The sequence below is a fragment of the Myodes glareolus genome, chromosome 3, assembly GCF_982192425.1.
Source record: "Myodes glareolus chromosome 3, mMyoGla1.1, whole genome shotgun sequence".
NCBI lineage: Eukaryota > Metazoa > Chordata > Mammalia > Rodentia > Cricetidae > Myodes > Myodes glareolus.
Genome location: NC_142028.1, coordinates 108,625,051 through 108,651,486, shown reverse-complemented (window position 1 = coordinate 108,651,486; position 26,436 = coordinate 108,625,051). Strand labels below are relative to the sequence as shown.

General features: G+C 47.5%; 1 long non-coding RNA gene across 3 annotated transcripts in view; it reads left to right on the top strand.

The window, feature by feature from the left end:
• Nucleotides 1-19,949, top strand: part of LOC125412305 (uncharacterized) — a 39,001-nt gene extending 19,052 nt beyond the window's left edge. For all 3 annotated transcript variants that reach the window (XR_015737581.1, XR_015737580.1, XR_015737579.1), the window contains one exon: nucleotides 18,988-19,949. This is a non-coding gene — a long non-coding RNA (uncharacterized LOC125412305). The remainder of the gene's footprint in view (nucleotides 1-18,987) is intronic.
• Nucleotides 19,950-26,436: the final 6,487 nt, after the last annotated feature.

Genomic DNA, 26,436 nt, shown 5'->3' with positions numbered 1-26,436 from the left:
GGCCCCGGGCTTTGCATTTCCACATTCAACTGTTTTTTCCTCCTTTTCATTTTACTTTTGTCTCAGACACTAGTACTCTCTGCCAAATTCCCTCAAGGTCAAATTCACGTTATTTTAGGTTCCATTGTGCTGAAGTCTTTCTTGTTTGGAAAAGTCTATTTGGAAAGCCTATTTTTCCTAATTTCGAAATGTAATTATAAATAATTCAATCCCATTGGGCTGGGTGAGGGATGTCTGTGTTGGCCACTTTCCCTTTGTACTCTGCTCTCCTCTCCAGGGTCCTTTCTCTCCTCTACACTTTTACCTTCTGGCTCTCTAGGTGTGCTTGTGTGTTGCCATTATTCTAGGTTGGGGGAACTGTCAGAAAAGGAAACAGATTTGTGATTCAAAGGGACACAAGTGGAGGGAAGAGACAACTGACCTTTGGCCCACCAACCTGTGGCCTTCCTATGTGTTCACAGCCAGTAACCTAACCTCTCTGGCTCTTCTGATTTCATTCAGAGATGTGGGAGGAACTGCTAGGAAGAGTCACTGAGAATTAGACTCACAAGGACAATACGTGACACATGCAAGCCCCACACCCATATTGCTCTGTAGGAGCAACCCCTGTGGGAACCACAAGCAAATATGAATCTCCCTTTCCCTTTCCTGCCCTCCTCTCCATCCCCTCCTCTCTCCCTTGCTCCTTTCCTCTTTCTTTCATTCCTTCTGGGCTTCTGCAACAGTTTTCTCTTTATCCTTATGACACAGTTTTCTCCCTGTCTTCACAACTACATCAATTCTTCAAGCAATTGCCTAAAGAAAGAGAAAGATAGCCAGCAGGTTGGAGACAGGAAAAAAATCATTGGTGAGAGGATTCTGCCCACGAGATGAGGACCTTCTCCTTTCCTCATGTTCGTGGGTCTGTTTACATCTAGAACCCCAAGATTACAAGCCTGTGTCATAAACTACAGAGACCCAAGCTTCGCGGAAACTTCAGGGCTAAGACCGAGACCATAGACCACTTGAATCCTACCTAGCCTATAAACACTATAAACATCGGGCTTCTGTGTCTTTTGCTTGTTTGGGAGTCTGTTAAGTCAGGCTCTTCCATAGCTCCAGAGGCTGGTCTCAGACTCACCCTGCAGCAAGGCTGGCCTTGAGCTTCTGACCCTCCTGCCTCTATCTCCCCATCCAAAGATTTCAGACTTGTGCTACCGCAGCCAGCTTCAAATGTTGGACGCAGTCACTGCTATTGTCCTTGTGGTTATTACCGGTTTTCAGGACTGTGCCAGCACGTGCAACAGAAGTTCTAAGACTATTAACTGCCTCATTTGCCAAATTCACACCAAGTTACACATGGTAGAGATGGTGGTTTCTTCTAGCGTTTCCCGGTGTCCCCTGTCATTCCCCCCTCTAAACATTTCTCTCCGCTTTTTCCAGAATAAACATCATTATAATTGCTTTATGTTCACATCTCTGGTATCCCCATGGCTCTTGCCACTCTCACTGGTAGATGCAACACCTCTGAATTTACTACCATCTGCAAATATCATTAGCTATTGTTTATCCCCTCTCCCACACTATTAATGAAGATGTTAATTAAGACCAGAACGAACACTGACCCCAGCAGCAACCCACTAGACACTTCTCCAACTGGATAAGCTTCTGTTAGTCATTACCCACGGCTCGGAGACATTACCACCCCTCCACTCTCTTCATCTGCTCATTTGCACGAGACTGGGAGAGAGAATTAAGGGAGCCCAGAATTATTTAAAAATCACCACTCTGGTACTTAGGGTCGGGGAGAGGGATTCCGTGGAGCCTCCACAGAGTGGCTGTCAGGAATACGCATGGCTTAAGTGAGCCAGCCTCTGAAAAGATTTGGGGATTGCCTAGCTAAGCTTCAGGGTTCCTGCAACTTTAGCAAATCAAGGTCAGGTTGGAGCACAACAGGACAGATTACAGAGCTCTCACAGCAGCCATTTTTCTTTACACTGTGTGGGGGGGTCTGAGGCCCAAAAGGTCATTTGTCCAAGGTCACAACCTGGGTTAGGAATGACCCACGCGCATCATACGCGACAGAGGTTGTGTTCTTACATCTTCAGGTTAGTACTCACCCCTAAGTCTCATCTGTGAACGACACAAAATCTACCAGCTTCTGCTCTGTCTCCAGAGAACCACGTCCCATGGTAGGAGTGAATTCATCATCTCCTTCACATAGGAGAGAGCCCTGGACATTTTAATATACTGGTCTCCGACCTATAATTCAGTGTGTCAAACCCCCACAAAGTATTAGAGCCACTCGGGTGTGGAAAAAAAATACACTGATGCCCACACCACATTCCTAGAAATTATTATTTAATCGAATTGAGGGGAAGTCCAGGCATTGTTTTTGTTTTGTTTCTAAGATTTATTATTTCTTTTTATTAGTGTTTTGCCTGCATCCATATGTGTGTGTGTATATGTGTGTGTGTGTGTGTGCATGTGTGCATATGTGCGTGCATACACCATGTGTAAGCAGTACTCTGAGAGTTCAGAGGAGGATGTCAGGTTCTCTGGACCCAGAGTTACAGATAGTTGTGAGTCACCAGGTGGGTGCTGGGAACTGAACTCAGGTCTTTTGCAAGTGTTCTTAATGAGCAGCCCTCTCTCTAGCCCCCAGACTGTTTTTGTTTTTAAGCTCCCTAGTGATTCTTTTGCAGTCAGGGTTGAGAGACACCACAGGGGGAACGTGTTCAACAGACTCTTCAGGAGAAGAGGTTTCCATTGTGTAGAAAAGGTTCCAGCCTCTCTAACTGGGCCCTCCTGGGCAGGAACTGCTCCTTGAATCTGGGCGTGGCTTTCCTATCTAGCATGTTTTGCAAGCTTGCCTTCAACTCTGTAAGCAGTAGTGTCAGCTTTCAAATAGTGCTTCCCCCTCAGGTTATCTGGAAGAGAGTTCTAGACTACTAGAAGCAAAGTCAAGCAAAGAACAGAGGGCTTACCAGTGTTGGCGGGGGGGGGGGGGGGGGGGGGGGGGGCGGGTGCGGGTGCGGGGGAGCTTACTAATTTAACCCATTGAAGTAACGAATGACTTCCTTTCACCGTGGTAGCGAAACCATAGAGTATAGGGCAATGAGGAAATAAGAAAACACAATCTTAGGCTTCTTCTTAGACAGCAGCCCCAAAGAATACAATACAAGGTTTCAGAAGGTTTCAGATGCCCTGAGCATCCTGAAGTCGTACTGTTTGGAGTTGTTCATTTCAGCCAAACATCGCTAAAGGACTAAGTGGCCACCAGCATTCACATCCGTCAGAACTGGGGAGCGGAAAGCACACGCTTGGTTGTGCAGGTTGTTCACATCTTATGGTTCCTGCTTGCGTGGCAGCACGTGGGAGTAGTTCCAGCAGGAACGGACAAGCGTATTTGTAGTTTCCAGAAAGGTGACACATGGACACCAGAACACCCAAACAGGGAGAAGCACAAGCAAGTTCCCACAACCACACCCTAAGTAGTGGAGACTATACGGACAGAGAAGCAAGTGCTCTGGATGAGGGATCAGCCACCTTGCCAGCATCTCTGTCATCTTGCGCCTCTTCGTGGCTGCTGAGACCCAGATAAAACAGGAAATCCACACAGGAAGCCAGGAAGTGTGGACATGGAGGATCAGCAGAGCACACAATAAGACCATGGAAAAAGGAAGTCGGAGGTGGGAACTTTTTCAGTGTGCTCCTTCTCCCAGCCTTAAATTCAGCGGCTCCACTGTAGCTCCCCAGCATGAGGAGCACGCCTTGCCACACTCAGCCAGAAGGCCTCTTCCAGTGAACGCTTCCAGATGCACCGATGTGTGGCCCAGAACAGCTCCAGAAACATTGCTGGCTAGAGAGTGACTTCCCGGGAGGGGGAGGAATCCGTCATTTTGACACAAGGTCAAAATACCAAGAAAACAGTATTCCCAACTGGGACTGTTCTGGGCCAGCACAAGGATTCAGTACAACACACCCCTTTCTGTTGCTCTCTCCTAGGGTTTCTGGCCAAAGGGCTCTGGATAGCGTGCTGCCACTGCCTAAAGCAGGCCTCTAGAGATGTGTGGAAGCGTGCACATATAGGTTAGGCGCTGCCTAAGGGTCTCCCTCTTAACTCTGGAAAGGAAAGAATAGAAGGGGGACTAGATAATCTAGCCTAGTGACCCCAGCTGAGAACTAATGACTTCAGGTGACATTGGGGCAAAAAAAGAGTAGACCGTTGCATGGCCTACAGGGTTCAGACAATGAGTCAGACAGCAGTGAAGGTTCCCTTAGGACGTGAAAATCGCAGCAATTTGGTAGACTTCCCCTTTAATTATAGAGCTCTGGGAGGAAGCCAGTAAAGGGAGAGAAGAGAAAGAAAGAAATGGAGAGAACGAGGAAAGGAAGACTCATTCATGGGCTGAGGCCTATGCAAGGTCTCGCCTGGCTTTTTCATGTGTGAAAACTGCTGGTCTCTAGAAAAATCACCCTGAGGGATAGCAGCCTTCCTACAGCTGCCTGACCAAGAAGTGGCCGACTGCTTTCAGGTTCCTCTCTACTCTTCTGACAAGTGGCCACCCCCAAAGAAATACATGCATTCACGTAAAGATATTTGCACGCCCATCTCGAATTCTTAAGCAGTTGTTTTAGGTGCCAGGGCCTTCCACAGGCTGTATGAGGGCTATCTCACAGAGGAGAGCCCCAGCCCTGCGTACATTCTCGATAACATCAATGTTTCTTCCTATTGGCCTCATCACCAGGCAACCAAACAGCAAAGAGTAAATTGCTGCTTCTGTTTCTAATACTCATCTAAGGCTCGACGGTTTTCTCCCTTCAGGACTGCCCCCATGTATGTTTTTGTCTGGGTATTACTGAAGAGAAGAGGAAAAGCCGGGGGGGAGGGGGGGAGCCAGGAAAATAATTTGTCCTGGTTTTGTGGTCTGAGCACAGAGTGCATGTGTGCCACGGGGTGCGATAAACAAGTTCTCCCTGACTATGGGAACTCCTTTCTGCTTCGAACAGTCCAGTCCCCATTCCACTTGTTCTTTTCTAGTCCTTGGAGAAGTATTTCTTTACAGGCCCTATTCTAAACTACTCTCTAAAAGAAGCAGAAGACCTTGCTATCATGGCCAGGGAACTCCTACCTCCCATGAGGGGAGGGGGGACAGGCCTGTGACTAAGTCAACAGCAACTCTCCCCATGGGTGTGGGTGTCTGGGTTCACCCCTACCACCCACTGAAAAGGGATTCGGGCCTGGGCCAGGCCTCCCTGAGCAGACAGAGATGCCTCAGGAGGGATACTGGCACAAAAGGGGTTATTTGAAAGGAAGTGTGAAAGGGACCAAGGCTATTGGCTGGGAGCTAGCCCTGCCGCCTCTGCTGACTGCACCTTCCATGTGTCCACTCTTTCCTTTCTCCATGCCTCACTTTCCAAAGCTTGCTATTCACACCACAAAGAAAAGCGATCCCCAGGCAAAGTTGTTTACAGTATTTTATGAAAGTTTGAAGGGGAGGGGAGCAGAAAAAGAAAAGGGATGGATTGGGGGTCAAAGGGGAGGGGGCCTGCTGCAGAGCAGAAGTGAAGAGAGAGGGGGTGAGAGAAAGAGAAGGCAGGCATGCATGAGAGTCCCAAGCGGTGCCAAGCCACGAAGAAAGGGCTGCTTAGGGATGGGGAGGGAGTATGCCAGAGCCTCACAGAAAAGGAGAAAGAGCGGAACAGGAGCAATGGCTGAAATTGAAGTGCAAATGGACTTTGGGTACTCCTGGCAAGGGCTGCTGCAAAGGGAGCACAAAGGGGTGCCAGGGGAAGGCACAGGTTCTGAGGAGCTGGGGAGTTGTAAGAGAGCTCCTGAAATGCTCTGAGAAATAGATAATAAATAAATGCTGGGTGTTAATATTCCGGGGGGGGCACAAAGGTCTTTGATTTGAGACAGTGAAATACAAAACAGGACACACACACACACACACACACACACACACACACACACACGGCAGATCCCCAGAGAGACACAGAGAGTCACACAGAGAAAGACAGAAAGGGCTCTGGGAGGGGGGGTGGAGGGGTGGGAGGGGGGTGAGAGAGAAGGTCTCTAGCCAAATGGGGAGACTTGGCAGGTGGACAGGAGCAGCCGGCCAGGCCATAACTGCACTTGCTGTGTCTAGTCTATTGTTGTCTCAGTGGGGGCAGGGGGAGTTGTTTGTTTGTTTTGTTGTTTGGCCTCTTTGTCTCTTTTGTTCCAAGCAGTTAGTTTGCTCCTTTCCCAGACACTGGGCTGATAGAAAGCCTTTATGGATTTTTCTTAAAGGGACAGAATCAGCAAGTGCACCCTATTACCCATTTCTCAGTCGCAACTAGTTTCTACCCAAATAAATGTTTTAGTTTCTTTCCTTCCTTCCATCCTTCCTTCCTTCCTTTCTTTTTCTGTTCCTATTTTCAATGGAGAGTCAGTGTTTATGCTGTTTTGGTCCTGATGAACAGGAATAAACTAGTCAGTTTCTTAGTACCCATTAGGGCTCCCCCTCCATGATTGTCAAAACTTAAGGGGGAAGGGAGAGAAGACAAAAGCAGGAGAGCCCTGCACACAAGTTGAACACGAAAATGAGAAACGCAGACACCACTTGCTCCTTTTTCCTCTGAACCTAGGCTTGAGGATTAGACAAATGTGAAGCCCTCATTGAGCAGAATAGGGGCTTCCAAAGAAGAGGTTGGTGGACGCCTACTCAGCCCAGCTCCCTCTTCCAAGGTTCCCACATGGTAAGCAGACCTCTGAGGGTCCTGAAGTCTGCCCTGAGTGCCTCTCCAGCTGGGCTGCACCAACCACAACACTTAGGCAGAGGTGACCCTGCTAAAAGGCAAAGGTGCTAAACTTAAGGCTTAACGTGGGGGAGGGGCTACCCTCAATAGAGATGTAGATGAGACAGACAGCCCTCAGCCTGACTTTCCCCTAGGAAGAACTCCAGCCTCCTGTCCTGTCTGGCAATAATTCAAAAAGGTTCAGGTGTAAAGGAGATAGCTTCCAAGCTTCCAAACGGGATTTTTTTTAAAAAGAAGAAAAGCCCGCAGTCTGTGCCTCTCCCCATTCCTCTTCTCTCCGTGTCCCACTCCACTCTGGTTCTTCCTGGAGGAGCCCTGTCAGCAATTTCCTGAGAGCTTTTTTAACATCTAAGGCAGCTGTTACTCACCTACCTTAGCCTCTCCCTGAGACATCTAAAGTCCCGGAGACTCGAAATAAAGGCGGCAAAGTGTCCGAAGCTCTAGCCCGCTCCACAGCGGTGGAGATGGGAAAGGGATTGGACTCGCGCTCCTTTGTGAGGGAGATTGCTTTATATTTGTAGCAGACACAAACCAGAGTGTAGCTTCTGCCCTGGAAGTGCTTGCTAGCTTCCACCACAGTGGGTTGCTGCAGACAACTGATGTTGGCTTTGCCGGGTTTGGGTGTTCCCCTCCACCCGATCTCTGGAGTGTTGGGGACTAGAAAGTCAATTCCGCGGAGTCTTCAAAGTTGAGGATAGCACAGGTACCTCAATTTTTCCCTTCCCATGCCCTCCCCAGGAAAGGCTCATATCAAAGCCAGAGCAGGAGTCTCCTGTTTGGCTTGACGAGTTCAGAAATCTATTTTTTTTCTCCCAGGTAACCCTCAAGGAAGCTAGCTTGCTCTAACAAGGTTTTGGCTGCAACACTGGTCAGTCCATCAGGGCCCGGCTTGGGCTTGGTAGTGGGTAGAGGTTTCCTGGGCTTGCCGAGTGGGTGTGAGTTTGGTTCCTGGAAGGCAGAGTTTGAGTCAGGTTTGTGTGAAGTGCACAGCAGGGAACCCAGCAGGAGGCCCTGAGCTCCTGGCTCAGGTGCTGGAAGAAAATACTGGAGAGGGCCCTCGCAAAGGGAGGAGGGGGTGGGGAGGGGGAGGATAAGATCCCCTGATGCTCCTGCAGGTGCGTGTAGTTTCAAATTCAGTATCACAGGGTTGCCATCTAACCCTGAACAAAAAGACAAAGCTAATTCAGATCCACCAGACATTGGTTCGTCCCGGTTTTGTCATGAGGCTGTGACTCTGGCCAGGTGTCTATGGCTAGGGATAGGAGTTCACTTGCCACGTGGGAGAATCAAGGCTAAGCGGAGGTCATGATGAAGTTCCATTTCAGGCCTCAAGTGGAGGTATTTAGAAAAGCTCAGCCCCGGGATTTCATTCTGTTCCTCACAGGCTTCCCAGAAACGCAGGAGATCTGTTTTCTCTGGAACTTTCCTATGGGCTTCCTGATTTGAAAGTTGAAGACTCAGGCTAGTAAATTTGGACCCCCAAATCTCAGACTTCACCAATTCTAGACAAAAGAACAGATTAAGCCACAAATCAAGCAAGTTGAGGTCCTGCCTGAGTTAGAAGCCTCCTGCATAGGTTTAGCAACTCTAAGTTGGGCAACCCCAGGGGAGTGAACTTGGTTACCTCCAGTTCTCCCTGTGTGTCAAGAGCTCAGGGCAGTAATAATAGGACAGTGCTATTTACTCCTGTCTCCTAAGTAGCCGCCCTCACGCACAGCCATGGGGTGTGTGAGCTGAGCGAGACAGAGGGGGCACCGCAGGACTACAGAACTAGACAGTGGGGGAAATAGGGAGCCCCTGGGTCTCCACGGAGAGACAACTCGCCCTGCTAAAAGGGTCCATCCTCCGAGCTCCTAACTGGAAAACCGGAAAGCAATGCTCCAGGCTCGGGCAGGGTGGAACCTTAAACAAAATTAAAGCAAGGCAGGATACATTTGAAACCCAAACTGCAAGTCCGAGAGTCCCCGCTGAAAGCAAGATGGGGGAGGAGAGGGCAGAACGGCAGAGGTCCTCACACAGGAGGGAGTGCAGACAGACAGAACTCCGTGGCTAGCACAGTTGGTGTCCTTGGGGACTTCTGCTGTCCTGCCAGCCGGCAAGGTTTGGACTGGGGAAAGGGGAAGGTGACTGGTGGGTGGAGAGAATAGGGGAAGAGGGAATGGGTGGCTACTTTTCCCTCCTTACCAGAGCCAGCTGGGACGAGCTTTAAGAAGTCAAAGCACCAGAAAACTTATCTCTGAAAAAGTTTAGGTAGCTCGGCCAGTGGCAGGGCCTCGGAACTAACCAGTGCTTGGTGGGATGGGGAGCAGGAAGGGAGGCTCTTTGGGAGACTGGAGAAGGATCGAGGTCCTGCTGTTAAAAAATAAGGACTCCGGGGTCGCTCCTGAGAGAGTTAGGGGGCTGGACTGGTTCCTTAGGAGAGAGATAGGACAAGGCCAGAGGTTCCAGGCTGAGAGGGCACCTCTGAAGGCACTGTCAGGCAAAGGCTCAGAAAAGGAGCTCGGAAAGCTTGTCTGCCAAGTCACTGTTAGATCCTCCCGCTGAGGGGCCGAGTCCCCCATCTCCCCCACCCTGAGAAAGCGGTGCTAGTCAGGCGTCTTTGGGTCAGAGCTAGCGGTTTCAGGACTTCGCTTTGGGTCATTGCGCACCACGTGCACCTATGGCTTCAGGCAAAGGATTCCGGCTAGCACTCTCTTGAGGGAAGAGGGCAGTGCTGGTCCCAGATTGAGCAACACTGCGGGTAGGGAGGAGTGGGCCACCATCTTCTTCCTGTGCTCCAGGAAGGAATCACAGCGTGCGAGGTTCCACACTCGGCCTGGCTTGTACCTTTCCTTTACCACACATCACCAAAATGCAAAATTCAATTCTTAGGCTCCAAGCGCAGCGCACCCCTCCTTGCCCAGGACTAGGGCATTTAAGAGGGATCTTCCTATCTCTCTAAAACTGAAAGGGTTCTTTGGTGTAACACTTGCGGTGTGCGGGGGAGGAGGGGTAAATAACCAAATCGCGGGTGGGTTTACAGCTGGAAGCCAGTTATTTAGGCTCACTGAGCCTCCGTCCTAACGGATCAGTTCTAGCTGTTGGAGGAATAAGTTGAAGAGTGAAGAAGAAAAAAAAAACCATGGTTATCTCAAGTAACTCGCATACCCCGATTTTGTTACACAAATAAAAGTCTGTGTCTTGGGCCCAGTTGCGATCCTGCCCACGCGGCCCAGCCTTTGATATTTAAACCAGGCCAGGCGAAACTTCAGGTTGAGGCACTCTACAGCTTAGGTATTCTATCCTCCTTTCCCTAAGCAGTCGAGGGAAGCAGTTGCACTGTTCAGGGGCTAGCCAGAGACGGGACACAGGACTGAAGGGGAGCAAGCTGTAGTGGCAGCCGAGCCTGACGACGTCTCGCTCTTCGGCCTCGTTCTGCAGAAACTTAAAAACAGCCTCAAGCCGCTGCGCGCTGCCGAACGTCGGCACGATTCTCTAAGTTCGGAAACCACGAAGCAGTGTGGTGGATTCGCACGACCAGAGCGTGTAGTGCTCTCAAAAACAAAGAGCTGGGGGCAACTTGTTCGGCTTCTGCCCCCAAGTGCACTTCAAACAGCGCATTTCTCCCTATGCGGAAATTCACTCTACTCCTAGCAGGGGCAGGCGGTGGAAGCCATCACTTCGCCAGAGCTGCTCGGAACTCCCACTTTGCTGGAAGGACCTCGCTGCTCCAGCGCATTCTTAACCTAGCCCAAGAAGAACGCTCAGCTAAACAGGGCACTGTGAGCCTGTGGGGAGAATTTTTAAAAGCTGCGGGACAGGAAGACGACCGTTGGGGCTGAAGTTTCATTTGGAAAGCGCAGGGCGCAGTCCGGCTCTGGTGCTTGCTCCCCAGACTTCGGCAGCCAAACGGGTTGTGACACTGCGGGAGGCGTGGGAACGCAGGACCCCCATCAAGTGTCTCTGCTGTGGGTTCCTGGTTTTTGACAGCGAACTCCACTGGGTTTGGGGAGCATCGATATTTGGAAGAGCCCTATCTTGGAAGATCAGAGGAAACGAAGCACCCTTCCGTGCGCGGTTGGGAACTGCCGCGTTTAGTTTACTAAGGCCATGTGTCCCTAGTCCTCACAGCTACCCTACGGCTCCAAACGGAATAGGAACAGATACTAGGAAACCGGGGGAAAAGAAGCAGGTAAGCCTCAAGTTGTTGAGGATACTCCTTTTAACAGTGAAGACCGTGGAGCTAAGCGGAACGGAGAGGAATTATTAGACTTCATCGCACAGGAATGGTGGAGGAGGCTATGACTGGAAACTAAAAGATGTCTCAGATCTCTTTGCGCACCGCACCTCCCCGCAGGTTCCCACTCGCAGTTAATCATCCTGGCAGTATTTGCTGGATCACCCTGCACGCCTGCACGTCTCCGGTTCTTCCTGACATTTCTCGTCCCTGATTACCTCCTTTCTTCTGCTCGTGGTCACCCTGAGGTTTGGGCTGCCTTGGACTTCTCCGCTTTTGCAAAGACTCCTACAAACTTGCCGGTGCACGTCTGGGTAGGCTCTCCGTAGGCGTGTCTCAGGCCTGGCCGGAGAACCTCTCCAGCCGAGAAGTCCCGCAAAATTTTTGGCGTTCGGTTCCAGAGCCCTGCTTTATTTCAGTTCAGTCTGGGGAGGGGGGCACGGACCCAAGGATAATAAACAATGCTGCTTACTAGAGATACAAACTGGGCGCCGAAAAGAACCACGTAGAAAAGCAAGCATTTTAACAAGTGGCCAGACTCTCGGGGATGCCTTTGAAAGTGACTTGTTAAGCACAACCGTTGGCGTTTCTCTGAAAATTCACAATTACGCGCACAGACGTTTTCAGAATGTGCTGTTTGGAGCGACATTTTACTTGTTGGCTTTTGCCTCTGGAGATCAGCCTGAGCTGTTGCTACCTGCCCACCCCTCGGTGCAAATTGCCTCTGCCTCTCAAGGCCCCTTTTTACAAAGGAGGGTCTTCCAGGTGTCAGTGTACAGTGCTACCATTATTCCAGTGGCAAGCACTACCGACAGCACAGACTTTAGAGGGAGTTGGCTGCCTCGTAATTTAAAGACACGAACTCTCTCCTTCCTTTACACACACACACACACACACACACACACACAGAGAGAGAGAGAGAGAGAGAGAGAGAGAGAGAGAGAGAGAGAGAGAGAGGAGAAAGCTTTTGGGTGCTGACTGCCAGTGGAAACTAAGGACTAAGGATTCCCGCTGGGTGCTGGTGAAACTGATTTCTCCTCTACCCGATGGCCTTGGGAAAGGGCTTCCCATCTGCTCTGAATGTCCCCTCACAATGTCAGAAAATCTGCCTACAAATATTGGCACCGAGCTGCCGTGACAGGAGGTGCTGCTTTAAATAGGAGAGAGACTGCAGGGCGAAAAGAAAGTCACAACCTTCCCAGGGACCAGACTACCTGCCTCTAGTTCCCCAAGCCCAAAGGCAGACAAAGGGGGCGGGTAGAAAAGCCACTCTTCTGAGCAGAGCGAAGAATGTACTGCGGGTTTCTGCGACCTCCGTTCAATTTTAGAAACTGCGAATACGCAGATGGGTCCCTGAGGACCAGTTGTTAAGCAGGGTGGGCATCCGACCCCTTACCTCCTAAGCCCCACCTATCTCCCAGCTCTTGTTCAGATAAAGGCAGAGGAGAAATCTGACAGCCGTTCAGCTCAGCTCTTGTGGGCAGTATGTTCCTTCTGTTTTTGTCCAAAGCTGGGGTGGGGGTCTGATTAGGGAAGATCTGGATTCAGCCCTGGACCTTGAGACAGGATTCATCCTAGGGAATGGAGGTGTGGCTGTCACTTGGCCATGGATGTCCCAACCTTCAGTTATGTCCCTTCTGCCCCACCAAGGGCATTCCTCATCCCTGGAGAGGATTGTGGTGACAACTGTACCAGAGAAGCAGCTGAAGCCCTTTCCCGCCTCCCCCCAGTGCTGCCCAGCAAGCGTGCTGCCCAGCAAGCGAGCATACACAACACTCACACGTCATTTGTTTCCTGACTGTCTGGACTTGCCTTGGAGCTCACTCAGCTGTCTCTGACTGACCCTCTCAGCACAGCCCATGGCAGTTTCTCCCAGGAAGCATCCTGTCTGCTAAGACCAGGCTCGCCTCCTCCTGTAGAGCAGGACTAAATTGGAGACAGGATCTCAGGCAGTTTTGGGTGATGAGCGGGTTGTCTCGACTTCTCCACAGGTTTTCAAATCACCTGGTCTCTGACTTGTCATTGTGAAGAAACCGAGGTGCAAAGGAAGGGTTTGACCTAAGGACATGGAGAGCTGAGAGCAGGGTCCACAGAAGCTTCTGGATGTCTTGAGTGTGGAGTCCATTTGCTCAGTCTGAAGGGGAGGAAGGGGGGATAGCTGACAGTGAACTACTGTTCAGTGAGTACCAACCGTGAGGCAGAGCACATGCCACCCAGACACATTGCGTAAGTCAGCTTTCCAGAAACCCCCAACAAAATGTAAAAGATACAAAAGGAAGGCTGGCATAAATCAAAATTCCTCAAATAACATAAAAGCACAAAAACAGAAAGCAAAACCTCCAACTCTACTCTGTCCCCCCAAATAACATTTATAGCTTTCATTTCAGTGAAACGAAATTCACTGAATTTCAGTGGCTGGCTGTGTAGCTGACAGATGTTATCGTTATTGAATGAACGAGGAAAGTAGGGATCTCAAGCTAACACAACATGGCTACCTGTCTCGGCCCTTCCCATTGCTCTACACGAGCTATGAAACAGTGAAGCTGTGGAGAGCAAAAAGGTCTATGAGGTGAGAGTGAACACCAGCTCCCCTTTTTCCAGCTATTTCCTTCTGTCCTATTCAGCAGCCAAAACTTGCAGCATGTTTCAGAAGCTGAGACCATATTAATAATTACTCATAATAATTGTATTCTTCCTAGGCCTTGGTGTAATTACAAACTGTCCTCCTTTAAGCCTAAGATCCTAAGACTGCTTCCAGCCTGTGGTAGGCCAGCACTGGGGCATGCCTATTTAGCCTATTCAGCTGCAGATTTCCCTGGCTGTCCCTGGGAGTTGTTGGGAGACTCCAATGAGAGGCAGACAAGAGGCTGTGCTGCTTTTCAAAGATGCCTTTAGGAACCTGCATACCTGCGTGCAGTTAGAACAATGGAGAAATAGGGACTTTTTTTTCTTTTCTTTCCTTCCTTCCTTCCTTCCTTCCTTCCTTCCTTCCTTCCTTTCTTTCTTTTTTGCGGGATGGTGGGGGTTGTTTTACTTCTGGAACTAGCTATGTAGAGCCTCAGCCTGGCCTCAAATTCACAGAGATCTGTCTGCCTCTGCCTCCTGAGTGCTGGGGTTAAAGGTGACAGCCACCACACCCAGTGAATCTGGGGACTTTGCAAAAGGCTGTGCTTTGGGTGCTTGATGGAGACAAAGGGAAAGGAGCTGCTCATTCATCGGTGGGGAGGGGAGCACTGGGTCTTTGATGTGGGAAGACTTCCGCATGTGTGAAGTAGATGTCTTTCTGCTGAAGACAAGCTGGTTAGGACTTAGAGATGCAGGCATACTGTACGGAGTGACTGGCTAAGAGCAGCAGAGGTGCAGCCCGGCAGATGTCTAAGTCCATCCCTTTGGTAAGCATCCACTACTGAGGGCTATTTATCCATAGCTAGGTGGGGAAGCACACCTGTAAGAGGGTAGCAGCTTTCTAGAAACAATGATTTGTTACATTCGTGTGTGTGTGTGTGGGGGGGGGTATATGTCAGCTCCCACATGATGCTCATTTTGTTTTGATTTAAAACCAAACCAGACCTTTGCTTTGCAACTTTCTTTAATTTGGGGGCCTGATGAGAAGATATGATAAGAAATGATAGGCCACTCACTGGTAGGGTCTCTTACACTTAGCAGAGGAACCACAAAGGGAAGGGACTGTTGGCCCTTCCTGCTAAATCCTGCAGCATGCACACATCTGAGAGATGTGGGGAGAATCTGAAGACCTCTGGGAGGAAGGAGAAGAGATAAAGGAGCCTAGGGAGGTGGCTGATTCCAAGAAGAAACTGTGGAAGTCAGAGGGGGAAAAAAAATCAACTTTTCTTGAAGGCCCAGGCAGGCTTCAGAGCCTGCATTCATTGCTGGCCAGGACAAAGGATACTGCGCCCCCTGGTGTTAGCCTCACATCAGCGTCCAGAGAGCTGCGTGGAGACCAGCAGCCATGAAGGGCCTAAACCAAGCACAGATTTCTTCTGTTTGCTAAGCCAGTTGGAGTAGAAGTGGCCTTTCTTTCTTAATTCTGGAGTGTAAGTAGACATTCTGCTATAAAGAGAGCCAGGGTGTGTGTGTGTGTGTGTGTGTGTGTGTGTGTGTGCGTGTGTGTGTGTGTGCCCATGCTAGTTTATTTTACTTGGTTTTCTTTGCATACAATTTAAGCTAACAGGACAAACCCTGCTTAAAAGCAATCCCTTTGGATGGGTAGTACACTGGTCTGAAAACAACAGCCTCTGCATAGTAGGTAAGGTTCTGGTGCGGGGTGGGGGAGGCATCTAAAATTTCAGAACCCCTTGGTCCTCCTCTCGAAAGCAAATGGTTTTGAGTAAGCTGTTCTACGGCTCCTTTAGATTCCAGTACCGAATACGCAGCCCACAGAACCATCTTTTCTCAGAACCTTGCAAACGTGATTTGTTAACGTCTGTGCAGGTGCAGGCGCGTTTCAGCATCCAAAGGTTCCTGATTCTGAGCAAAGATTTTTAAAAGCGCAAGCCGTATTTCTTCTCATCCCAGAAGCCCCTCACCCTCCAGACTCACGGAAAGCTCAGCTAGGAAGCTGCCGAGCGAGCACCCCTCAGTCGCTGCTATTTCTTTTAAAAATAAAGTACTAAATGTTGTACTGGAAATTCTGCTCGGTGTCGAGTGTGGTAGGTGTGAAGGCATGCTTTAATTGTTCCAGGCACTAGACCAAAATGTCCCCAGAATTAGCAGAGTTTTCAGCTATAATCTGGCTAACATTTTTCTGCAAAGAGGTAGGAAGACCAGACTGAATTTCCATTGAAATTTACAGCCATTCCTCATCTAGTCAGGTGATCAGCCCCGAGGAAGAATTATGGCGCCACTGAGAGTTTTCCACTCCTCAAACCTGTATGTCCTGTCTCCGGCGTGAGCAGTCGGTTATGCCTCACGGCAGCTCCTTCCTGCGGCACTGCTTCGACTGTGATCTCCGTATAATGGGCACAGCTTATTAATATCACTGTTTATTAGGCAGCTCATGATTGCCCCCACGAAGATCGCTCGAGCAGCAACCTTAGTTCTGTAGCTGTGACTGAGCATGCAGCTGTTGTTCCATAGGAGAGACTCACGGGTCCATATACTGTCTGGAAGAACTGATCTCTCTCGGTGAGAGGTGAGCCAGGAGGAAGAACAGCCCTCCACCAGGAGGAGATGGCCTGTGGTGAGGAGGGTTTACCAGATGGCTAGTTCAGTGGCTCAGAGTACTGTGTCCCCGTTTAAAGGAAAGAAGCACGTTATAGGTCAAACTGCAGCCTTCCAAAATTCAAGTTATAGCTCAGATTCCCAGGGCCTCAGAACAAAGCTGGTGTTGGAGACAGATTCATTTATTGATTGGTTTCTCTGTTTATTTATTGTGCGTGCGCACATATGGAGGTCAGAGAACAGCTTCCAGGGGTTGGTTTTCCACATTTTGGGTTCTGGGGAATAGAGTCAGATCATCAATCTTGGCAGCAAGCATCTTTACCTGCTGAGCTATCTCATCAGCCCCAGGAGAGAGGTTCTTTAGAGACATAATTATGTTTCAGTAAAATCAGCCTTAATCTAAGGTGACTGATGGGGTCCAGATACAAAGATGTTGATGCAGACATGGACAGAGCGAGACTACAGGAAGATACAAGGGTAAGGAGACCAGGCACGAGCCAAGAAATACCCTCCGAAGAAATCAACCCTGCTGGTCACAGATTTGAGACTCAAACTGAGAGGTGATAGATTTTTTGTCTTTAAGCCACTGGGTTTTCTAGCATTTAATTATGGCAGTTCCATCAAACTAACGCAAGCTACTATTTGGCACCAGCCAATTATGGGCAGCCATTTGGAGATGCAGATCCTGTGTCAACAGATTTTCCAGTGTGAGTGTCTTTTATTTTTAAATTTTTGCAGGAGGGCTGGCCTTTTCAGGTGTATAACATGAACAATCATACAAGATCCATGACTTAAAAATGGCCCATGCTTGTCTTGATGTTCTGCTGTCTCCATCTTCCAATTTTTCATTTCCAGCAGGGATCTGGCCTTTTCATTTTTGACTAGGCCTCCAGACATCATGGAGTTAGTGTTGTGGACAAATAGTATGAATTTTAAGTAATGTGTGTGTTAAAATTATGGGTGCGTCCCCCTCCTCCCCCGAAAAAGCCATGTCAGGCACTAGAGGAACCGTGGGATACTGCACTGAATTTTTTTGTTGCGAACTGAATTAAGATTTTCAATCTCTGATCATCACTGGGAAAGGATTTCTAGAACCTAGAAGCTCACCAGGAGTGGAAAAAAGATGTTTGTACATCTCTAGGTATGACTCTTGGAAATGAACTAATAGGACCCTGGCCAGTTGTTTTTTTCTTGAACTTCACAACACCAGTGTCTTTTTTAAAAAGCTAAAGTATTTTTTATCTCTGTGCGCAGGGTGTGCATATGTATGCTGTGTCTGCACACGCATCTGTGTACAGGCCAGAGGCCAGGCGTCTTCCTCAATTTCTCTTCATCTTATTTTTTGAGACAGTGTCTGGCACTAAACAGAGCTCATCAATGGTCTAGACAGGCTGCCCAAAGAACTCTGGAGATCTTCCTATCTTCACCCTTGCCCCCAGCCCTTAAGATTACAGACACATAAGCAAGAATACCCTTATATGGGTACATGGTACTGACTTGGAATCAGGTTCTCAAACTTGGGTTACAGTAGGTACTGTACCAATTGAACTATTTCCCCAGACCCTCGGTGAAGACTTTGTTTTTTGTTTTTTTTTTTTTTAAGATTTTATTTATTTATTATGTATACAACATTCTGCTTCGGTGGAGACTTTGGATGTTAGGAGTGGAACATCATGCTTTAAAAGGGCTACGTGTTAAGTGGGACAGTCAAAGGTTAAAGATAGCTTTAATTGTCAACTTGACATAACCCATAATCACATGGCAAGAGTCTCAATAATTGTCTACACTGGGATGGACTGAAGACATGTCTGTAGGGGATTGTCTTAATTAAGCTTATTGGTGTCTTGGACCCAGCCCAGGGTGGGCTACCCACTGCCTCAGCCGAGGTTCTGAACTGCGCGGAGTGGAGAAACCCAGCTGAGCTGAAGCAAGCTAGTGAACAAATCCGCACTCTTTCCCTCCACTCTCGACTGGATGTCCGGGGACCAGCTATCTCAGGCTCCTGCTTGGCTTCCACAGTGAACGACGGTGACCTTGAACTGCAGGCTGCACAAAGCCCTTCCTTCACAGTACTTTCTGTCAGGGTGTTTTTTATCACAGTGTCAGAAATGAAACTAAGACAAAAATCTTCTCCTTCTATACCAACCTGTTCCAAGAATCCTCACGCAGTTCTCCGCTGAGATGTATTTGGAGGTCTGAGCTGAAGGAGAAAGTAAAACTGAGGCTGCCCTTGCCCGGGACTACATAGCCTGAGCCATGTGCTATAGACAAGCAATAAAGTATCTCTCCATTTCCTAGAGCACAGCCTAGTAGGGGGTTATAATTCGGAGGAGAAACTTTACATCCCAGTGAAAGAAATGCTGTCATCAGTGAGCCGAGTCGTGGGGCTGTTGAGGAGGCCCTGCTTTTCTGGCTATGCATTGATTTATAAAGCACACTGACAATAAGACGCTGGAATGTTTGGTCTGGAGGCCAGCTTTGCTAGTTCTGTTTGTGCCCAGCACTAACTGGAGAGTGTAACTTTAAAGGGAGTATTTCTTGTGCAAGTTTTATGCATCTTCCCTCCAGGGAGTAAGTGAAAGTCCGTTTGAGACACTCTGCATTTCTTGGAAGAAGCTTGCTATAAATGAATACAGAGCCCTCTTTTTCATTGCAGGTCCACCGGACACATGGGACGAGGCTTCCATGTCACACCAGGGACAGAGTGAGGCTTTCATTGGCCTGTGTCAAAGAAGCTGCTTCCACGCCTCTCCCCTGTAAATTCCCCAAAGTCTCTAACTCTGATTTATTTTCATTCTTCCCTACAGCTTGCATGCAGAGCGCCCTTGGAAGAAGATTGCAATGGGCTAAAAGTCGTGAGCCTGTTGCAGGCAAGGCCTGGACTTGGTGCAGTGAAGGAAATTCCATCACACCTGCTCCCGAGTCTAGGAATGCCAAGTTAGCCAGCTCCCACTTCGCCCCAAGAGTCAGCCTCTCCTCCCCTGTTACCAAGAGACAGAAGAATTTAAGAAAAGGGATGGACCCCATACTTAAGAGGCTTGAAATTGTATACCTGACATTTCTGAGTTCAGTTATAAAATACAGCCCCCTTCATCACAGGAAAAATAAAAAATGTAGTTAAAAGTTATCCTTTAATAACCATTGCACTAAGAGGAATGGAAAATAATGTTGACATAAGATGTGTATAAAACTATTCATATCATCAGCGGGGCTGGGATATAGCTTGGTCATGGAGTGTTTGCATAGCAATGGGAATGGTCCAAGGTTCAATCCCCAGAACTGGGAAAGAAAAAGGGGTGGAGAGGAGGTGTAGTCACAGCCGCATTTCCAATATAGGCAGAAAGTGGAAAGAATCCAAACGCCTACCAATGAATGGACAAGTGTAAGGTATTATATCTATACAACAGGATACTAGCCAGCAGTAGAAGGGTATGAACTAATAAAGATGACGGCACAGATGACTTTTTAAACTTCGTCCTAAGTAACAGAAGACAATCACAAGGAAAGCACCCACTTCGTATGTCCGGAGTATATAGGCATACCCACATAGAGAATGCAGAACAGTGGTTGGCTGGGACTTGGAGAGAGGACCTGGGCTTTGGGAGACAGCAGGGGTGGTGCAGATGAAAATGTTCTTGAGTTAACTGAAGTGATGGTTGGACCACTTGATAACTGCATTTAGCCACCACCGAATTTTATTTGTAAGTGGGGGCATTGCATGATACATTGACTATATCTCAATAAAGCCTTTAATAGTTTTTAAACAATACTTTAAGACCTGGACTGTCTTTCTTCCTTTGAATCTAACTGACTTCTGATAAATGTATCCAAAATTAAAAGCAGATCGTACAAGCAGAAATGAGAATGTATAAAAATCACTGGGTTTCCTGGAGAGATTCTGACTTGAGCATTATACCCACAATGCTCATATCTACTTTTGAGCTTAATAAAAGATAAGATTTTCATTGATATAAAGTCATTAAAATATGTTTAAATGGGGGCTGGAGAGAAAAATGGCTTATTGTAGTTAAGAGCATGTACTGCTCTTGCAATCGGCCATCTTAGTTAGGGTTTCTATCGCTGTAGTGAAACACCATGACCAAAAGCAAGCTAGGGAAGAAATGACCTGTTTGTCTTCTCTTCTACATCACAGTCCAGCACTGAAGGAAATCAGAACAGATCTCAAGCAGGGCTGGACCCCCAAGGTAGGAGCTGATGCAGAAGCCATGGAGGAATGCTGCCTACTGGCTTGCTCCTCATGGCTTGTTCAACCTGCTTTCTTATAGAACCTGGGACCACCAGCCCAGGGATGAACCCACCCACAATGGGCTGGACCTTCCCCCACCAATCACTAATTAAGAAAATTCCCTACCGCCTGATCTTATGGAGGCATTCTCTCAATTGAAATTTCCTCCTTCAGATAACACCAGTTTGTGTCAAGTTGAAATAAAACTAACCAGTGCAACCGACCTCTTGTCAGCTTGACACACAAACACATCACCGTTGAGACATAACTGTTCCTTTCTTGTTCTTCCCCAAGAGCACACATTAATCTTAGCATTATAATATGAACAGTCCAAACCCCAAATCCCACAGTCTTTAAAAATTCAATCTCTTTCATATAGCCAGTCTCTTAAAATCCAGTCTCTCAACTTGTGGGCTCCTGTAAAATCCAAAGTAAATAGTTTCTCACTTCAAGAGGGAAGAACCAAGGCACAGTCAAAATCTGAGCAAAGCAAAACTCAACTCCCACAGTCTAAATAACTTAACGGCCAGTGTCTGGGCTTCACTCACAGTCTTCTGGGCTCCTCCAAGGGGCTAGGGTCACTTCTCTGGCTCTGCCTTCTGCAGCACACACAGCTTGTGGTCCAGGCTCCACTGGCTTTACTGCTGCTGCTCCTGGTGGTTATCAGACGGTAGTGACAGTCTGTGCTGCCACGGGTCTGCGCTTTCATCAACAGTCTCTCGGGCTCTCTCCGTGGTGCCAAACCAATTTTCCTCCGTGACCCCTTCAGTTCTGGGATTCAACTGCTACCAAGGCTGCACCTTCACCAATGGCCTCTCTTGGTCCCTCACAGTTCCAAGCTGCAGCTGCCCTCCATGACCCCTTCATGCCTTCAGAACCATTATTACCTGGGTGACGCTTACATTACCAAGTTCAGCTGCTAGCACGAGGTACAACCATGGCCGCTTCTGGAACAACTTCTGTGTACAGACCCTGAGTAAACACTTCCCAGATTTCATCTCGGTGTTGCTGGTCTCTTCTTAACCACCACTAATTTCTTAGCTCCAGTTGATCAGTTTCTACTGTCCCAGTTAAAAAAAAGCTTTATTTCCTTGGTTCTGGTATTTTGTTAATCACAGCCAATTAATTCTTCAGCCCCAGCTAATCAGAACCACAAATTCTTAACTCAAAAATGCCCGGTAGAGTCTTTGCTTTCCCCTCAAGCCTCACAATCCAGGCCTCCACCATCTGCTCTGAGCATTCTTATCTTCCAACTTCCTAGAGCACAGCCCACTGAGCCCTCAATACTCAATGGCTTTTTAGCCCAAAGTTCCAAAGTCTGTGCACAATCTTCCCCAAAACGTGGTCAGGCCAGTTACAGCAATACCTCACTATTCTGGTATCAACTTGTCTTAGGGTTTCTGCTGCTGTGATGAAACACCATGACCAAAAGCAAGTTGAGGAGGAGAGGGTTTATTGGGCTTACACTTCCACATTGTGGTGCACCATTGAAGGAAGCCAGGACAGGAATTCAAGCAGGGCAGGTACCTGGAGGCAGGAGCTGATGCAGAGACCATGGAGGGGTGCTGCTCACTGGCTTGCTCCTCATGGCTTGCTCAGCCTGCTTTCTTATAGAACTCAGGGCAATCGGCCCAGGAGTGACCACACCCACAATGGGCTAGGCTCTCCCCCATCAATTACAAAATTAAAAAAATGCCCTACATCCTTATCTTATGGAGTCATTTCCTCAGTTAAGGTTTCCTCCTTTCAGACATCTCTGGCTTGTGTCAAGTTGTCATAAACTAGCCAGGACAGGGCCCGAGTTTAGTTCTTAGCACCCATGTTGGATGGCTCATAACCATCTGTAACTCCAGCTCTGGAGGATCCATGCCCTCTCCTGTCCTTCACAGGCCCCTTCACCTCTATATGTCACATACTCAGACATACACATATGCACATAATTAAGTACAAAATATTTAAATAATATAAGACATGCATATATTTAAATGATTCTGAAAGTGAGTTACTTGGGTTTTCCTGTCCCCTTCTTTAGGCACTAACACCCCAACCTTACCTAAAAGAATGATGACCCCATTTTTAGTTCACATGATATGGTTATTATTGACTAACTGCACACCCCCAGGCTCGATGACTCAGGCTTCATCACTTGGTATATCCTGTCGAAAGTGAAGCTGACTGATGGATGCCCCCTTACATTGACCCATATGACTCAGGGTAAACAGAGAACCCTTGAGCTATCTGTTACACTAAATTGCCATAGCGACTCAAAGCATATAAAACTAAATCAACTTAAAAGTCTTAAAAGGTGCAGTTCTCACACCGTCTTCCTTCCTTATCATTTCGCTACATTTTATCACCACCTGAAATCTTGAGGTTACCAGCATCTACTGGCTCTACAGGAGGAAACACTGCGAAGTGGCATGCTGCTGGTATCTGAATCCCACGGTCAGCGGCTTCCCCTCAGTAGCCTGGAGTTCATCATGGGGGCAGTACTGACAGAATAGACTAGTGCTGTTGAGTAGGGCTCCCCTTTTCTGATGAGGACATTGTGAAATATTTTCCAGCTCTACAGGGTGGCCCCCTAAAGATAATGCTACATTCCATTTCCCAGAACATGTGATCACAGCCTCATTTGAAAAAAGACCTTTGTATCTGTAATTACATTAAGCATTTTGATGAGATAGCCTGCATTATAAGACAAGGAGAAGGCAGGGGTGACGCATACACGTAGAGGAAGAGAGGGAGCAGTGTGATCACAGAGACGGAAGTTAGAATGAAGTTGTTCCCAGAACCACCATAAGTTGGTAAAGACAGAAACCGAATCTTCCATCTTGCATCTAGAGACAGCACAGATCCACAAACTGTGATTCCAGACCCCCGCCATCCAGAAACATGAAAAAGAAATTTCTGTTGTTCTAAGTTGTTCAGTTTTGAGCAGATACACGAGATGCCACTGCAGTCTTGTCCTGCAACGTGGGGATAAACACAGGGCACAGCCCAGCCCAAAGGGAAGTCAGTTTCCCCTGGGAAGCAAGCACTCCCTCTGTGGGGGTTTGCTGGGAGCTTTCACCTGGCACCTCAGTGCTCAAGACAAACCCGTGCAGAAATGGGAAGTCGAGGCTCAGAGGGAAGCCTCTGCCAGTGTTGGTAAGAACATGTATTAAATGACTGAGCTAACTTCTTTTTAAATCAGTTTCCTAAACCACAATGCATTACTTTTGGGGAGTATATTTAAGATGTTTATTTCCAGAATACTGGAAATGTTTAAATTGCTATCTTTTTATTGATGTGACAAGCAGTATTAATTTTTTATTATAGAGACCATGATTTTTGGACAGTCTTAAATTTGTGTAATTTTAATTATTTTTGCCTAAGGTGAAGTTACTTAAAATTCATTTAAATACCCAGAAGTCTTTATGAGCTAACCTTTAAATGTCTTTACAAATCATCCAAAGCTATTAGGGTCCTAAAGTGCAACTGAGAGGCAGAGTGTGTACATCATGGTTTGAGAGAAAATGTTCCCAAAGAGAGTGGCACTCTTAGGAGGTATGGCTTTGTTGGAGTGGGCATGGCCTTGTTGGAGAAAGTGTGTCACTGTGGGGACAGGCTTTGAGGTCTGCTAAGCCCAGGCTATGCCCAGTGTGATGAACAATTCAGTTCCTGTTGCCTGTGGGTCAAGATGTAGGACTCTCAGCTCCTTTTCCAGCACCATGTCTGCCTGCACGCTGCCATGTCCTGCCATGATGCTAATAGATTAAACCTCTGAAACTGCAAGCCACCCCAATTAAATGTTTTCCTTTATAACAGCTGTGGTCATGGTGTCTCTTCACAGCAATAGAACTCTAATTAAGATAGTGTGCGAGAAGTCCTGGGTTTGATCCCTGTAACACACACACACACACACACACACACACACTCACACACGCATGCATGTGTGCACATATACACAAATAATAAATAAAAGAAACAGTGGGAAATGGGTTTTCAGAGGAGGATGTTATAGTATTTAGACTTTTTTTTTCTTACTAGCTAAAATATTATTTACCAGACACAAAATAGAATATTCTTAAGAACAAGCAAAGAAACTACATTCTGCAAATGAAGGATTTTTTTTAGGCCATAAAAACATACATTGATACAACAATAGTATTAATCCAAATCTACCTTTCAACCACCACAATGTTCCAAATGAGGACTGTTTATTATGAAGCTAAAGGAAATTGGTAGAAAATAAAAACTTAGCTTTACAACTTCTTATCCCACCCCACACACTGTGTTAATAGTTTCACCGCCATAGCCCTGACTGGCCTGGATCTTGCTGGACCAGGCTGGCCTTGAACTTGTAGAGATCCCCCTGCCTCTGCCTCCCCAGTGCTGGAATTACAGGAGTGTGCCACCGAGGCCCACAATTTCTCATTATATAGCCCCATTGTAGCCTAGAAAATTGAAAACACATCAGGTCAATCAACAACAAAGGTAGACAGACCCAAACAAGGTTTACAGAAAAGACAAGAACACAATTTTCTTTCCACTAACAGAAAAACACTTTTAAGTATTACTCATTCTCAACAACTCTGGTTAAGGGCAACCCTGCAAGTTTGCCCCCCACCCCCACGCTCCCACTAAAGCTAAAAAAAGAAACTCACCACCAAAGTTGAAATATAAAGAACTGGAAAAATCAGTGATTTGTTCCTTGATGGTAACTTTACAGCAAAGATATAAGTGTTTCTTTACACTAAATTGTTTTCTTCATGTGGAAACGGCTGATAGGAATCTAGGGATGGATATAATTAAGTGCTGTGTGGCTCCTACTCCAAAATGCCCCTTTTCTTCTCTTTGAAGTCAAGCAATTCAACATTTGCCCAGGAACTGGAGCTGAGGACCAGAGTTGGGCCCTAGAGACATTTCAAAGCTTCCTAGACAAAGGCTCAGAGTGACCGCACTAAGGAACCATGCTGCCTTGGACCCAAATCGAAATTGATGACCTAATATATCTTTCCCAGCACTGACGGCCACAGTTTTATGAGCATCAAGAACTGGGCCTCTGCCATTGTCAACAAACAGAGCTTCTCCATGCACAGACACCGAGCACCCCAAAGGCATGCTGTAGTCTCTCTGGGCCTAGCATGTGGTCTCTAGCTTTTGCCACATGGGGAATAAATCTCTGTTTTGAAGGATGGTCCTTCAAGGGTGGGAGTTGCTCTCCTATCTTATCTTGGCTACAGAACTATGAGCCACAGCAGCGAGCTCTCCCCGAGACACCTACGGTGAAGATAATGAAGCTTTGGTTAACGGCTCTTCCTTCCCAGGGCCCCTTCCCAAAACCTGGGACCTGACTGTGTGTTTGGGATTTTGAATCCTCTTTATTGAGTTCTCTTCATTGTATGACAATTGAGCCCCCTATATGGTGACCTCTTAGAGAAAATACATAAAAATTTATCTCGATGAAAGCATAAAAATTAAACACAGGGCTGGAGAAATGGTTCAGTGGTTAAGAGCATTTGCCGCTCTTCCAGAACTTGAGTTCATTTCCTAGCACTCCATGGGGAGGTTCACAGTTGCCTGTACCTCCAGCTCTGGGGACTTTAACTTCCTCTTCTGACCTCTCTGACACACTCCCACAGATCTGCTATGTGCACACAGGAACATACACATACACCTAAACATGATTAAACATGTATATCTCTGCCTTTGATGCACATGCCTTTACCTCTGGCATGTCCCCATCAGCCTAAGTCTCCTTCGTTTGTCTCTGGTTATCAGTTGTATTTTCTTAACTACTGCATCAAGTCACAGAGTAGCTAAAGTCCAAGTTTATGTACATCAGCTCCTCACAGAGAGGATTTCCTTCTGGAGTAATGCTTGCTACAATGGCTCATAAACTCTGAACAGTGAAAGAACTTCCATGCATGTTCTTCGTTTTAGCTCTGTGGTCTCAGTGTTCCAATGTCAGCTCGGCTTGCTTGCCAGTAAAGTCAATAGGTTTGGACTAGGCTTCCAAACTTTGCAG